Source organism: Cupressus sempervirens, chromosome 5 (assembly GCF_028749045.1).
Source record: "Cupressus sempervirens isolate cs-2001-9-10 chromosome 5, ASM2874904v1, whole genome shotgun sequence".
NCBI lineage: Eukaryota > Viridiplantae > Streptophyta > Pinopsida > Cupressales > Cupressaceae > Cupressus > Cupressus sempervirens.
In genome coordinates, this window is record NC_143122.1 from 19,616,695 (window position 1) to 19,632,532 (window position 15,838).

General features: G+C 41.5%; 1 pseudogene; it reads right to left on the reverse strand.

The window, feature by feature from the left end:
- Positions 1 to 1,884: 1,884 nt before the first annotated feature.
- The window catches only part of LOC149554392 (uncharacterized), a 67,351-nt pseudogene continuing 53,397 nt past the window's right edge, over positions 1,885 to 15,838 (reverse strand).

Genomic DNA, 15,838 nt, shown 5'->3' on the forward strand with positions numbered 1-15,838 from the left:
TGAAAATTGAAAACCAACCAAAAACCCTTCCAAAAAGAAGAAAGAACATATAGCAAAGAAGAAATTCCCAAATTTGATCAAAAGATGACAAGTGTCCCCTCAGAATTCTTTCCCAAGAAACTAAATAACCTCTCTCTAACTTCTCCCATCAACTACTAATCATATCTTTTGTCTTTCCAAATGAAAAATATCTCAGTAAAAGACATAATCTGATAACTAAACTTTGATATGTGCCAATTGATCAATTTGAAGCCAAAACACAACAACAACTCAAAATAACCTGATACAAGAGTCACTGAACATGTTTAAGTTCTTTCCCCATTGAATTCTAAAACTGAAAACTCAAAACACCTGATAAAACACAAAAATCACTTTGAGAGACAAAACCTCCTTAGCATGTACTAGTGACATCATGTGCAAAAACTAACTTCATATTTGGAAAGATTGTCTTCTCCAAATTTTGACAGTAAATTGGAGTGTGTGTTTCAAATAAAAAAAATGCCTTGAAAGTCATTTTGAAAATTTTTCCCTTGGAATGGAATATGGCCTGCACTCTTGAATTTTCAAAAATTAAAAATATTCTAGTGTTGACACTTTAGCATAAAAGCCTTAAAAGTTTAAAAGGCTTGTATGTCAAGCTTTTTGGAGAAAATGATTCTAAAATCACTTTTTATTGCTTTAAGAAATTTTCCCTACCCATGAAACTTAGGTCAATTGAGGTTTGACCCATCTACCACATGTCAACATCTAATTGGCTCTACCTTGCATAGTCATCAAACCCCTCCAACTAGGTGCCATGTAGCATCATTTGATTCATGCTCTTTTTTTCCATGTCGGCATGCCATGTCATCATGCCACATCATGGTTGCTATGTCACTATCCTAGTCAACATTATGCCATGTCATTACTGACATAGAAACATGTGTCACCTACTGCCACCTCAGCACCTCAAGAATCATTCCACGTCTAAAGCCTCCACCATGTATCACTATCAAACTTGAACACCTCACTGCTACATCATTACCATGTTTCAATCTTTGATTGGGTTGTCATGTCGCTATGTTAACCAACATGCAACCTTGTCTTGGCAACATGGTGACCACCATAAGATTAGCCATGTGTCACAATTTGGTGCATCAGAGATATCTTCTTTCCACGTAATGCCACTTATCATCATGTGGTTGCTTAGAATGCCACATCATCACTGAGTCATTCTTTACACATTGCCCAGCTACCACTTGTCATCATGCAGTTGGTTAGAATTTCACATCATCACTAATTCACTGGACACATTGTTTTCACTAGGTTTCTAGGCTTTCTAGTGGGTCGCTTTCCAGAATTTTAACTTTTTGGGAGGTCTCCATGTCACTACTAATGAGATCCTCCTATTTTCTAGTTGTGACATGGCAACCACTAAAATTTTGAACTTTTCTAATGACCGTTTCGACTTTTTTGGCAACTTTTTTCTATCTACTCTATTTTGTGTGCTCATTTAAAATTGACCAATTTTCAGCAACCAGGTTGGGCCTACCACATAGGCTATAGCTTGCAAAAACCTTTTGACTTGTAGACATTGTATGATGTGTGTAGAATAGCATTTAAATAACTATGGCTTTGTTTGCTTGCTCAATGTGGGATAATACCTTTTCATGGTTTTTTGCCCTATTTACACAGTGGCTTCCTCTGTTCTTTCTCATACTACGATCTCCCACATGTTGTAGCTCCTCTTTTTTTTTGTTCCCTTTATCCTACTCATGCATTGAATGTGTCTTTATTTCCTTTGGTTCTAGCTCCTACCTCTTTCAAGTAAGAAACTAGAGTTTTCTATGTCATTTCACTATTTTCAATTTGCTCAATGCTTTCCCTTAGAATGAGCTCCTACTCTTAGAAATTATATAGTAGACTTGAGTTTTTAAGATGTCTAGTTCCACAAGCATCTTCAGAATCCTTTTCCATCTTCTCCAATCACCTAAAAGAAGCCTTACATTTCTTCAAAATTGCATCCTCATCAATATGGCCATCATGCACAACCTGAAAAAGTTGATAAAAAATGTTTTTCTTGTACCTCTAATTGCCACTTTAATTTTCACAGAATGTAGAGTCTTTCTTACTATTTTGATGGAATGTGAACCTTTGCCATTGTTCTCTAGTGTTGGAGGTGGATCCTTTCCAAGCATCTCTTCTCTAAGACTATGCCCATGAGATCCAAATACTTTTCATTCCTCTCATATATCAATCAATTGAAAAACAACATTCTTTCCATAATCATCTCCATTCACATACACATCCTTAAAAACACCAAGAAGAACCTTCCAAAACTCACAAAAAAATTTTGTGCCTTTTCATTTTTTGTTTTGCAATATATCATTTGCAAGGTAGAGAAATGGTACCCATTGTTCCTTGAGTGAATTATGGAATTGTCTATCCCATGTCTCCACAACCTACTTTGCTTTCTTACAGTGGAATATATGCTAGTGTGATAATGTTTCAATTCTTTGTTGTGATTTGTTAAGCTTAGAAAGCTTATCAGCTAATATCTATCTATTAAATGCATTGTTCATCCCTTCTAATCAATTTGTTTGATTAAGATCTATGAAAACCTTTTCTAGCAAATGAGCATGGCTTCAATAACCCTTAGTTGAGAGTGGCATCAAAAGCTAAACCTCTACCTTTGCCTCTAAATTCACAAGTCTCTCAATCTATGAACAATAGTAAGATCGGAGGAGCTTTCATCAATGGGCCCAAAATTCATGTAAACATCTATTCTATTATGGGTGGGTTTAGATCGCAGTCTAGGTCTTTGCCCCAATATCGAAGCCTGCAAACCCCTTACACATACTTTCACTACTATTTTTTTAATGTGGGGCCTATTACCTCTGGTTTTACCGATAAAAGATTTAAATTCAAATCCGCGGCCTGTTCAACGATTAGCCAAAAAATTGTTATTTTAATGCCCCGACTCGCCAAGGTTCTGTCACCGTCAGATTTTAGATAGATCGATGGTGGGTGCGATCTCGTCATCAAAAGTTGCATGGGAGATAGTATTAGCGACATCGCGCCCGAACAACACGTGTTTGGTGGGCCCTACGGGTGGGTCACAACGGAGGGCGGTCGGAAAGTTTTTTGGCACCACAGGTGCTATGGCGCTATCGCACGCCAACCGGAAAATCTCCATGGCGACATAGCGCCCGGTGAAGATGCTCATGACGGCGGGTGGGTCACGTTGCCGAAAAAAAAATTTGCGACGATCGAGTAAAAGTTTGGCGAGCCAGAGAAAATAAACGGTGAGAACTTCAGTCAAATATTGGGCCCCATTGCGTACCTCATCTGCCTAGTTAGCGGAGCCCGTGTCACAGCAGTGAATCAAAAAGAACCATGCACAGATAGGGACACATCATCGGTTAGGTGCTATGGAACTATGGAAATTTAACCTCAATTTTCCCATAGCGACATGTCGCCTGGTCGACACGTGGTCACCTTGTGAGGCCAAGTCGCAAGATTGCCCAGTGGTGTTCCGATGGGCCAGTGAGGAACTACCGCTTGTAACCAGGCTGGAGTCTCTATCAGTATGATTGGCACAGTCAAGGTTTGTGATCTCCACCATCAAATTTGATTGCATCAACAGATGGCACCATCTCGCTATGGCGAAGATGCGCAGATATTATCATGGCAACATAGCGCCCATCCGCCGTGTGGCCATTCTACGGATCAAGTCTTGGGTTCACCAACCGGATGATGCCATGCGTATATGTCAGGACATGGCAACCACGAGCCCAGTAGTTTTCAGGAGGGACGATGAGTGAAGTACGAGGTCGCTCTGATCATCAGATCTGCAAGATCTACGGCTGGCGCTATCTCGCCATCAGGAGCTGCCCCAACTTTAGCATCAGCGACATAGCACTCGTGTGCCATGTGTCCTGGTGGGGCTGCATTTCATATCGTCAAAAGAAGATAGGGTGGGGTGACTGACAAACCAACAGGGGGATGCCACGTGTTGGTGGGCCCGGCAAGTCAATAAGAACAGAGGGTTACAGAAGGTCAAGTTCTCCACCGTCAGATTTAATGAGATCAACGGTAGGTGCCATGTCACCTTAGCAAGGCTGCAAGATTTTTACCATGGCGACATCGCGCCCAACTGACACATGTTGGTGGGGTCAAGTCTAATCGAATGCATCATTGAGGTGGTGCCGATTCGGATGGAGGCCCAGTCACAGGAAAGAGAGTCCACGGTGAATCAGAAACAACCACGTGTGCTGAGTTAGAACATAGATATGTTGAGGGGCCAAATTTCCTGATACAATCAGCGCATTAAGGGGTGGATTCTCCACCATCAGATCTGCAGGAATCTAGGGTCGGCGCTATCTCGCCATGGAGGAACTGTGCAGATTTTACAATAGCGAGTTAGCTCTCGGAAGACACGTGTCCTCGCATTTCAGTTTTCGATGTGGAAATTAGCTGATGGCCAGCAATTAGGTGATAGGGTGGCATGGTTAGTTCGATGAAGGCAGTCAACCACGGAAGGACTCTCCAAGTGGTAAGACAAAGGATTACGATTGGCCCGCATGGCCTAGTCAACATATAAGAAATCGGGTCGGCTAATAGGCCAGTTTGATTCATGAACCAAGATGCAGAGGCGATCGATGTATCTTGCGATCTGATCTTCACGATAATTTTTGACCTACCAGGAATGAATGCAGGACATAAGGAAACTCCACCCATCTGGTCGGCCCATCTACCATGTCAGGGAATGTTGTGGCACCGTTTCTATCTTCTCCAGGCTCTTCTCAGAAGAAATGAGATTTCTCGGTATGCAGGCTAGGATTTCAATCTAGATCCCTGATTGGGTTCTCAAGACAGGAAGTTAATGGCAGTAGGTAAGAAGTGAATGTAACGCGAAAATCTTTAGTTGTACCTGATCTATAAAGGCAATTTCGTGATCTGTTCTAAAGGTTGATTCTTCTTGATTTTCTCTACTACTGCTTGAAGACTTACAGTGTAAAACCCCCTTTATCTCTGAGCCATGTAATAGCCTGTATCATCTCTTTCGGCCATCAGTGTGAATGTGCATCACTTTGCCTCCCATTGGTGTATTGTTGAGATCAACGATCTGCATACTGTATCTATCTTTGGCCTATCAAATAATACATAAGTGAAATCTCCTTTTCCTAGTGTCATTCAGTTGGTTTCTTCTGATCTGTATGTGATTACTAATTGATATAAGTCTGGATGTGTATGACTTTTGTATGTTATTCTAGTTTTGTAGTAGATATATGGGCAGGAATGAATCTGAACACTCTATCTTGGTGCATCACCGCCTTAGATTAGACTAGGTAGATTTGCTTTGACGCTCTCTTTCTCCCTTTCCCTTCTGAGAATAGATAGGTGCGCCCTGATAGTAAGAGGAAGCCGGCCTTCTCTAGAGACTCAACCTCGTAGTTCAAGTCCCATAGCTTGGAGGTTGTTTCCATGTTTCACTAGGTTGTCCTCGCGCATAGGCCTTGGACAAGGGTGCAAACCTATGTGACAACAGTTTTTGGCACACTCGGTGGGACCTATATCAGAAGATTTCATGTCTACTGGTGTCAAAAGAAGAAAGAGTTTTTGAGATTAAATCTAAAGAAGTAGTGCTGGCTTCAGTATTCAAGCCTCCAAGAGGCTGATTCATCAAGTACTTGGTGACTTTGAGCATCAACAAATCTGGTTTCAGGCCAAAGTTGCAAAAATTCATGCCCAGAGCTAAAACAAGGGCGTCTTCTAGAGGTAATTTTCAATATAAAGAACTCTCACTTTCAAGTCCTATAAGAAGGAGGGCTAGAGTTTCATTATCACCAGTTAGAGGTGAAGTAACAATCAACATACCTGTGAGATCTGTCTCTACTCCTCCTACTATCCGAACTCAGCCTAGATTGCCATCAGCACTCATCAATAGAACACTTGTTTATATGGCACAACCAAGAGTTCATCCTTTTGCCACCTTTAATGGTGGAAGTCCTCTATTGTTAGCCCAAAGACATGATATACCAGTAGTTGCACTAAAAAGCATACTTGATTTTACTGGTGAAACTTCTATTTCCCCATTAAAGCATATCCAAGAGGTAGCGAATGTCTGCAATATTCATGGTATTACGGAAGATGATGTTGCTGTCAGACTTCTAGCCTCATCTTTAAAAGGAAAAGCATTATAGTGGTATAGAGGCTTAGCTCATGGTTCCATAACTGATTGGGATGGACTAGGAGTAGGATTATGCAAACATTTTGAGGATAAGAGTGACCATTTGTGACTATTAGAGCAGCTGACTACAATAAAAAGAGCCCCCCATGAATGTATGACTGATTTTAATTACAGATTCCAAAAGACATGGGATAGAATACCTACTACAGTGAAACCTACCCCTGGTAATGCCTTCTTGCATTACCTTAGAGCTTTTAATAGTGATATTGCCCCTACAATCCAAACTATGGGAGGAGATATATTACCTAATGCTTATGAGACAGCCATAAAAGCTGAGAACATTCTAATACAAGGAGGAAAGTTGGCCCCAAGGCCTCCTATGCCTTTCTTTCCTGATGTTCCCAACCACCAACCAGCAATAGCCCCTCTCCCTACAATCTCTACATCGCAAGCCCTTACTCTAGTTCCCCAAGCTTCCACATCCTCAAACGGAATAGATGAACTCAAGGAAATGCTCCAAGGTCTAGTATTGAACGCAGATAAAAGAGAAAAGACCCTGGATAAAAAATTACAAGAGCAGGGGAGGGAGTTGAAGGACCAAGGGAAGAGACTAGAGGATAGTTTTTCTCTAATACAAAAGATGAGTAACAAGGTGGTGGCCTTAGAAAGACAGCAGGCCCAAGGTGGCAAGCCTCCCCAATTGCAATATCAGGCTCCAAGTGGTGGTAGGCCTCCTAATTAGTGGAATAGCTCTTTTGATCAGAGTAGGCAGAATAGTCATGATTCTGCTTCAAGCTCAAATCAGAACAGAACTATAGTCCCTCAAAATAACTTGGCACAAGATCAAGATTTTTGTCCCTCATGTAACTATTCTTATACCTACTGCTTGTGTCAGAAAGTAGAATCTTATTTGGCCCTAACTATCCAGGAGTCCAAAATAAAGCAATCACACAAAGAAGATCATCCGAAGGAGGCCCCATGTGTTCAGAGGCAGGGTGGTTGCTCTTTTATGAATCACCAAATGGAGGAACATTGTAATGTAAACCAGGACTCCGTTGCTCATAACACAAGAAGCAAGAAGAGTGCTATGGAACATGTTGCTCCTCCTTCTCCTAAGCAGGCCTTAACTTCAAGTGTTATACCTAACACACAAACAGCAAATGAGCAGACGAACACTTCACAACAGCAAAGCAAGGTCCAAGAAATGAGGATGCAAGTGATCCTTTTGTTGCCCCATCTCAACCTCTTATAAGTGCAGCCCCCAAAGTTTCTACCAAAATTCCTAGTGCACCATTGAGTGTGGTAGAGCAAATGAAGAAGACCAATGTAAAAATTTCCATGTGGGATGCTGTTGCTACCATACCAATGCAGAGGAAGATGCTGCAGCAACAATTGGAAAGGATTGAGCCCAAGGATCAGTTATCTACCATGGAGAGTGCCACTAGTTTAGTACAACCAGTAGGAAATGTGGAGGCAAATAAAAAGGTTAGACCTCCTCCATTTTATGTTTCTCTAATTATAGGGGGCAATTAGTCCATAATTGCATGATAGATTCAGGGGCTAGCAGCTCAGTAATGCCTAGGTGTGTTGTGGATGCTTTAGGGATGAAATATGAGCCCATTGTTAAGGATGTGTTACAACTAGATGGGAGTATTGTCAAAACCGTAGGCATCCTTAGAAGTGTGGAAATGGCCCTACATGCATGCCCTGGTTGTACTATGATTCAAGACATATCTGTGGCTGAGGTTAAGCCCTATTTTGCCATCTATCTTTCGAGAGACTTCACTGCTCAAATTGGTGGATTAATATCTGTTGATTGGTCTTACATGTCATTTAAGACCAGATATGGGGCCAATGCTTCAATAAGAGCAGAACCTCAAGCCCTTCACCACACTGAACCCTACACTCCTAACTTCATCAATATGAATTGCCCTATCCTAAAGGTGAACGAAAATAACGTAGTAAATGAGCCTGTCACTTCCATAGCAGGGATTCCTGATTTCTTCTTGGATGAGTGGACAAATACATGTCAGTTTGAACCTATGTCAGAAACCCTTGAGACAGGCCTTAGTACATATTGCGTAATAGAGAAGGAGGTTCAAGTTCCTGACCTTGTTAGGACTAATGACGACATAAATGGAGTATGGAGTATGTACTTTGATGGCTCAACGAATAGAAATGGATCAGGGGCTGGTGTTATGTTGATCTCTCCTACACAAATAAGATACTACTTCTCCTTTAGGTTCCAATTCAGTTGCACCAATAATGTGGCCGAGTATGAATCCTTGATCCAAGGTCTCCTACTTGCCCAAAAGAGGGGAATTTGAGCCTTGAAAGTATATGGAGATAGTGAGTTGGTAGTGAACCAAGTGAGAAATCAGAATATCACCAAAAATGGCCTGCTCAAGTCTTATAAACATAGAGTCTGGGATTTGCTCGAGGGTTTCAATGCATTTAACATTCAGAGCATTCCTAGGAAAGAAAATAAACATGTTGATAGACTTGCAGCAGTGGGTGCATCTTATGATGTGCTAGGGAATCTTGAGGAAGAAAAGAAACAACAAATAAGGGTAGTGGTGAGGCCTGCTATTCCTGATAATAATACTCACTGGCAAGTGTTCGAGTCTGATAAGCAAATTGTGGGCTTCTTGCAGAATGAAGCAGAATTTTCAGAGAGAAGTCAGCTGAGACTACAAGATCAATATGGTGATCAGATCATTCATCTCAGTTCCAACAAGCTACCCAAGGGTCTCATTACCTTGGAGGGTGTCTTTAATCTTGATGACCAAACAAGAGGCAAAGGGATGAATCTAGTTGCAGAAAAGGATGACCATGCCCCAGTTACTATTGCTGATGGAAAATCTCTTAACATGGGGAAGGTATGTTCTAAAGCTGAGCAAGAAGATTTCATTCATCTATGTCAAGAATTTAGTGATGTATTTGCTTGGACATATGATGATTTAAAAGGGTTTGACCCTAGTTTGTTTCAGCATACCATAGATTTAGTTGATAGGGTCAAACCAGTAAGGCAAAAATAGAGGCCAGTGAATCCCAAGATTGAACCTTTAATGAGGAAAGAACTATCCAAACTGATTGAGGCTAACATAATTTTTCCTATCAAACACTCATCATGGGTAGCTAACCTTGTCCCTGTGAGGAAGAAGAATGGAGAAATCAGATTGTGTGTGGACTTTAGGGATCTCAATCAGGCTTCCCTTAAAGATCACCATCCTCTCCCTTCTATGGAGCAAATTCTGTCCAAGGTCAGTGGGTCAAGGAGATTCTCTTTTCTTGATGGGTTTTCAGGTTATAATCAAGTACTAGTTAAAGAGTCTGATAGACATAAGATGACATTTACTACTAAATGGGGCACCTATGCTTATTGCAAAATTCCATTTGGATTGACAAATACAGGTGTCACATTCCAAAAGGAAATGGAGGTAGCTTTCAAAAGATTAATTGGCAAGTTTGTCTTGGTATACCTTGATGATATAACTGTGTATTCCAAGAATGTGGAGGGTCACCGTGATCATTTGAGACAGGTATTTCTAAGATGTAGAGAGTTTGGGGTATCTCTCAACCTAGCCAAATGTGTCTTTTCTACAAGCCAGGGAAAACTATTGGGACACATCGTATCTAAGGATGGATTGACTGTTGATCCAGAAAGGACAAAAGCAATACTTGCCCTTCCTCTCCCTAAAAACAAGAAAGGGCTACAAAGTTTCCTTGGTAGGATAAATTTTGTAAGAAGGTTTATTCCTAATCTTGCCACCATGGTGAAACCCCTTACAGCCATGCTCAAGAAAGATATGGTCTTCTCATGGACCAAGGAGGGGAAGGAGAGTTTTGAAAAGATCAAGGCAGCCATAGCATTGGCCCCTACCCTCATGAACCCAAAATTTGAGAAAGATTTCATCCTCTACACTTTAGGTGGTAAGTCAAGTATCTCTACTATCTTGACCCAAACAAATGACAGGAATGAGGAGCAGCCCATAGCCTTCTTTAGTGAAGGGCTTAAGGAATATGAAGATAAGTATAGCTTTGTTGAGAAGCAAGCCCTTGCAGTCATTAGAGCCTTGAAGAAGTTCAGACACCTCTTATCCCATAATAGGATCCATTTGTTGGTGCCCCATGCAAGTGTAAAAGACTTCCTGTTAAACAAAGATGTCAGTGAGAAGAGAGATGGATGGATCACTAGGGTAATGGAATATGATGTTGACATTCAGATTACCAAATTGGTAACAGGAAGAGGATTATGTAAAGAAATGTTATCAGATCAAAACTCAGATGAAGAAGTTGCCATGGTGATAGCAGAGCAGCAGGAGGAAAGGTATGCTGATGGTCCAAGGAGCTGGATAAATGATATGAAGAATTTCTTATTAGGGAATGGATACCCACAGGGATTGGACAGAACTAAAAAAAGACAATATAGACTACAATCCATTCCCTATGTTGTGATTGACGATATCCTATTCAGGAGGGATTTTAATGGGACCCTGTTGAGATGTGTTGAAGAGGATCAGGCTGAAAGGGTGATTAGAGAACTCCATGATGGCCCTGATGGTGGCCACTTCTCTGCAAGAACAACCGCTATGAAGATCATGAGGGCTGGATATTATTGGCCATCTTTGTTCCATGATTGTTACGGGTATGTGAGGAAATGTGAGAAATGTGCTTTTTTCTCAGGCAAATAGAGACTTGCAGCTCTTCCTCTTCACCCTATTCAGGTGGATCAGCCCTTCACTTAGTGGGGGTTGGATTTTATAGGCCCCATTAATCCTCCATCTAGTGCAGGTCATAAATGGATCTTGGCTGCTACTGATTATTTCACTAGGTGGACAGAGGTAGTTGCCTTGAAGGATGCCACAGAGCCATCAGTTGTTGAATTCCTTGATGGAATTGTATCTAGATTTGGTGCTCCTTCTACTATCATCTCAGATAATGCCAAGTCTTTTGTTGGGACCCAAATTTGTGCATGGGCCATGAATCGCAATATCTACCTGAGAACATCATCGAACTACTATCCTTAGGGTAATGGTTTGGCTGAATCTTCCAACAAGAATCTGATTAGAATTATGAAGAGGACAATAGAAGACAATCAGAGGACCTGGCACAAGAAATTAAGGACTGCTCTATGGGCTGATAGGATAACACCCAAGAGATCTATTGGGAATTCACCTTTTGTGCTAGTATATGGTAGGGAAGCTAGACTCCCAATCTCATTGGAGTTCCCATCCTTGGAGTTGGCTCATCAGCTGGAACTGGTTGAAGATGATGCCATGACAGTAAGAATGGCAGAACTAATTGAGTTGGAAGAAAAGAGAAACAAAGCCATGAAAACTCTAGAGATTCACCAGCAACAGATGAAGAGGAATTTTGACAAGAAGGCAAGGGCCAGAATCTTCAGAGAGGGGGATTTAGTTCTCAAGTGGGACTCAGACAGAGCAAAACCAAGAAGGCACTCCAAATTTGACCCATTATGGAGTGGCCCTTATCTGATTTCCAGTTGTAAACAAGCCAACACATTCCAACTAAGCAGGCCAAGTGGTGAAGTTCTACCCATTCCAGTCAATGGGATTTATCTGAAGCCCTATTTCTAAAGGGTTGTGAATCTATGTACATAGTTAATCTAGTTGCTTCCTGCTTGTTTTTGTTTTGGAATAAGTGCACGAGCACATGGCTCTCTTCGTGAGTCATCTTTGACGTATCTCACGCTATTGAGGAGGTCCCATTTTTGTTTTTTTTTTTGTTTCCAATCATAGAAGAAGAGTTAGAACCTTAAGGGTTTTTAATGTTTTGATTTCCTCTTTAAGGGTTAGGGTTCTTGCAGGTCTCAGCTTGTGCCTCCTATTCCTCTTTCGACTCCATAGCCCAACAGATCATTCTTAGGCACTGGTCATGCATTGAGTAGGCTCATGCCCCCTACAAGTCGCCAGAAGTGTTACCTCTGGTTTTACCGCCAAAATATTTAAATTAAAATCCATGGCCTATTCAACGATTAGCCAAAAAATTGTTATTTTAATGCCCCGACTCGCCAAGGTTCTGTGACCGTCAGATTTTAGATAGATCGATAGTCGGCGCGATCTCATCATCAAAAGTTGCATGGGAGATAGTATTAGCGACATCGCACCCGAACGACACGTGTTTGGTGGGCCCTACGGGCGGGTCACAACGGAGGGCGGTCGAAAAGATTTTCGGCACCGCAGGCGCTATGGCGCTATCGTATGCCAACCGAAAAATCTCCATGGCGACATAGCGCCCGGCGAAGATGCTCATGACGGCGGGTGGGTCATGTTGCCAAAAAAAAAATGTTGCAACGATCAGGTAAAAGTTTGGCGGCTCGGAGAAAATAAATGGCGAGAACTTCAGAAAAATATTGGGCCCCATTGTGTACCTCATCTGCCCAGTTGGCGGAGCTTGTGTCACAGCAGCAAATCAAAAAGAACCATGCACAAATAGGGACACGTCATCGGTTGGGCGCTATGGTGCTATGGAAATTTAACCTCAATTTTCCCATAGCGACATGGCGCCTGGTCGACATGTGGTCACCCTATGAGGCCAAGTCGCAAGATTGCCCAGTGGTGTTCCGATGGGCCAGTGAGGAACCGCCGCGTGTAACCAGGCTGGAGTCTCTATCAGTATGGTTGGCACAATCAAGGTTTGTGATCTCCACTGTCAGATTTGATTGCATCAACAGATGGCACCATCTCGCTATGGCGGAGATGCGTAGATATTATCATGGCGACATAGCGCCCATCCGCCACGTGGCCATTCTATGGATCAAGTCTTGGGTTCACCAATCGGATGATGCCATGCGTATATGTCAGGACACGGCAACCACATGCCTAGTAGCTTTCAGGAGGGATGGTGAGTGAAGTACAAGGTTTCTCTGATTGTCAAATTTGCAAGATCTACGGCTGGCGCTATCTCACCATCAGGAGCTGCCCAGACTTTAGCATCAGCGACATAGCGCCCGTGCACCATGTGTCCTGGTGAGGCTGCGTTTCATGCCGTCAGAAGCAGATAGGGTGGGGTAACTGACGAACCAATAGGGGGACGCCACGTGTTGGCGGGCCTGGCGAGTCAATAAGAATAGAGGGTTAGAGAAGGTTAGGTTCTCCACCGTCAGATTTAATGAGATCAACGGTAGGCGCCATGTCGCCTTAGCAAGGCTGCAAGATTTTTACCATGGTGACATTGCACCCGACTGACACGTGTCGGTGGGGTCAGGTCTCGTCAGATGCATCATTGAGGTGGCACCGATTTGGATGGAGGCCCAATCATAGGAAAGAGAGTCCACGGTGAATCAGAAACAACCACGTGTGCTGAGTCAGAACATAGATATGTTGAGGGGCCAAATTTCCTGATACAATCAGTACATTAAGGGGTGGATTCTCCACCATCAGATCTATAGGAGTCTAGGGTTGGCACTATCTCGCCATGGAGGAACTGCACAGATTTTACAATAGTGAGTTAGCGCTAGAAAGACACGTGTCCTCGCGTTTCGATTTTTGACGTGGAAATTAGCTGACGTCCAGCGGTTAGGTGATAGGGTGGCACGGTTAGTTCAATGAAGGCGGTCAACCACGAAAGGACTCTCCAAGTGGTAAGAAAAAGGATTACGATTGGCCCGCGTGGCCTAGTCGGCATATAAGAAATCGGGTCGGCTAATAGGCTAGTTTGATTCATGAACCAAGATGCAGAGGTGATCGATGTATCTTGCGATCTGATCTTCGCGATCATTTTTGACCTACCAGGAATGAATGCAGGACATAAGGACACTCCACCCATCTGGTCGGCCCATCTACCATGTCAGGGAATGTTGTGGTGCCATTTCTATCTTCTCTAGGCTCTTCTCAGAAGAAATGAGATTTCTCGGTATGCAGGCCAGGATTTCAATCTAGATCCCCGATTGGGTTCTCAAGATAGGAAGTTAATGCCAGTAGGTAGGAAGTGAATGTAATGCAGAAATCTTTAGTTGTGCTTGATCTATAAAGGCAGTTTCGTGATCTATTCTAAAGGTCGATTCTTCCTGATTTTCTCTGCTATTACTTGCAGACTTACAGTGTAAAACCCCCTTTATCTTTGAGCCATGTAATAGCCTGTATCATCTCTTTTGGCCATCAGTGTGAATGTGCATCACTTTGCCTCCCATTGGTGTATTGTTGAGATCAACGATCTGCATACTGTATCTATCTTTGGCCTATCGAATAATACATAAGTGAAATCTCCTTTTCCTAGTGTCATTCGATTGGTTTCTTCTGATCTGTATGTGATTACTGATCGATATAAGTCTGGATGTGTATGACTTTTGTATGTTATTCTAGTTTTGTAGTATATATATGGGCAAGAATGAATCTAAACACTCTGTCTTGGTGCATCACTGCCTTAGATTAGACTAGGTAGATTTGCTTTGATGCTCTCTTTCCCCCTTTCCCTTCTGAGAATAGATAGGTGTGCCCTAATAGTAAGAGAAAACCGGCCTTCTCCGGAGACTCAACCTCATAGTTCAAGTCCCACAGCTTGGAGGTTGTTTCCATGTTTCACTAGGTTGTCCTCGCACATAGGCCTTGGACAAGGGTGCAAACCTATGTGACAACAGGGCCCTTTTATTATATCATGGGCTTCCTATCTTCATGCTTGCATATTTGCTAAAGAATGTTGCCTCCTTCTTAATTCTACATCCTATCCCAACATTTTCCACTTGTTGTGAAAGTCTTCAAACTACACAATACCCTTTGGCCATCATGCATACACAGCTTCCATAAATTCATCGAGAAAAACCAAGTACTCATCTCCTTCCAACCTTGGTTCATGAAACCCCAAATAAATGTTATCTTTGAGAATTTTTTCACTTTTGGTCCCAACATCAAGCATAATAGGCAAGATTCTTTGAGGATTAGTTCTAGTAGCTATATATATATATATATATATATATATATATATATTGTAGACACCTAAAAACCTTTAGAAAATAAAGTATTTTTACTTTTTGAAAAATTTCTGATGACATCATCATTAATTAATTAATTTATTTATTTTTATGCCATTAAATCCCTTTATCTTAATTAAAAATATTTAATTAAGGAATCCCTCCCAAAAATGTTTAAATTTTATTTAAACATTATTTCTTTATTTATTAATTATTTAATTAATAAATTGACCAAAAACCCAAAATAAATAAATAAATTATTTTTTGCCCAAATCTTGGCCAATTTCCTTAAGACCACTAACCTCTTCCAAAATCTTCTAATCCTTCTTTAATTTTGATTAAAGGCTAATCCCATCATTTCCTACCCCTAATCCCAACTCAAAATATTTAATTAAGATTAAATATTAATCCTCATGTTTATTAAAAAAGTTTTAATAAATATCTCCTCAACCCAAACCCTTGAAATAAATAAAACTTTATTTATTTCCTAAAAATCTAATTTATCCTCATCCTAAGAAGTTCTACACTCTTCTAGAAAGTCTTCATCCTCATCCTAGGAAATTCTAGACTATTCTAAAAAGTCTTTATCCTCATCCAAAGTCTAGACTCTTCTAGAAGATGTCTTTAAACCTAATCCTAATTCCCTCCTAACCTTGTCACATTCTCTAAACATGGGTTAAGACTTACTAACCCAAGCCAAAGTTAACAAATATCTCCTCCTTCACCCACCCTCA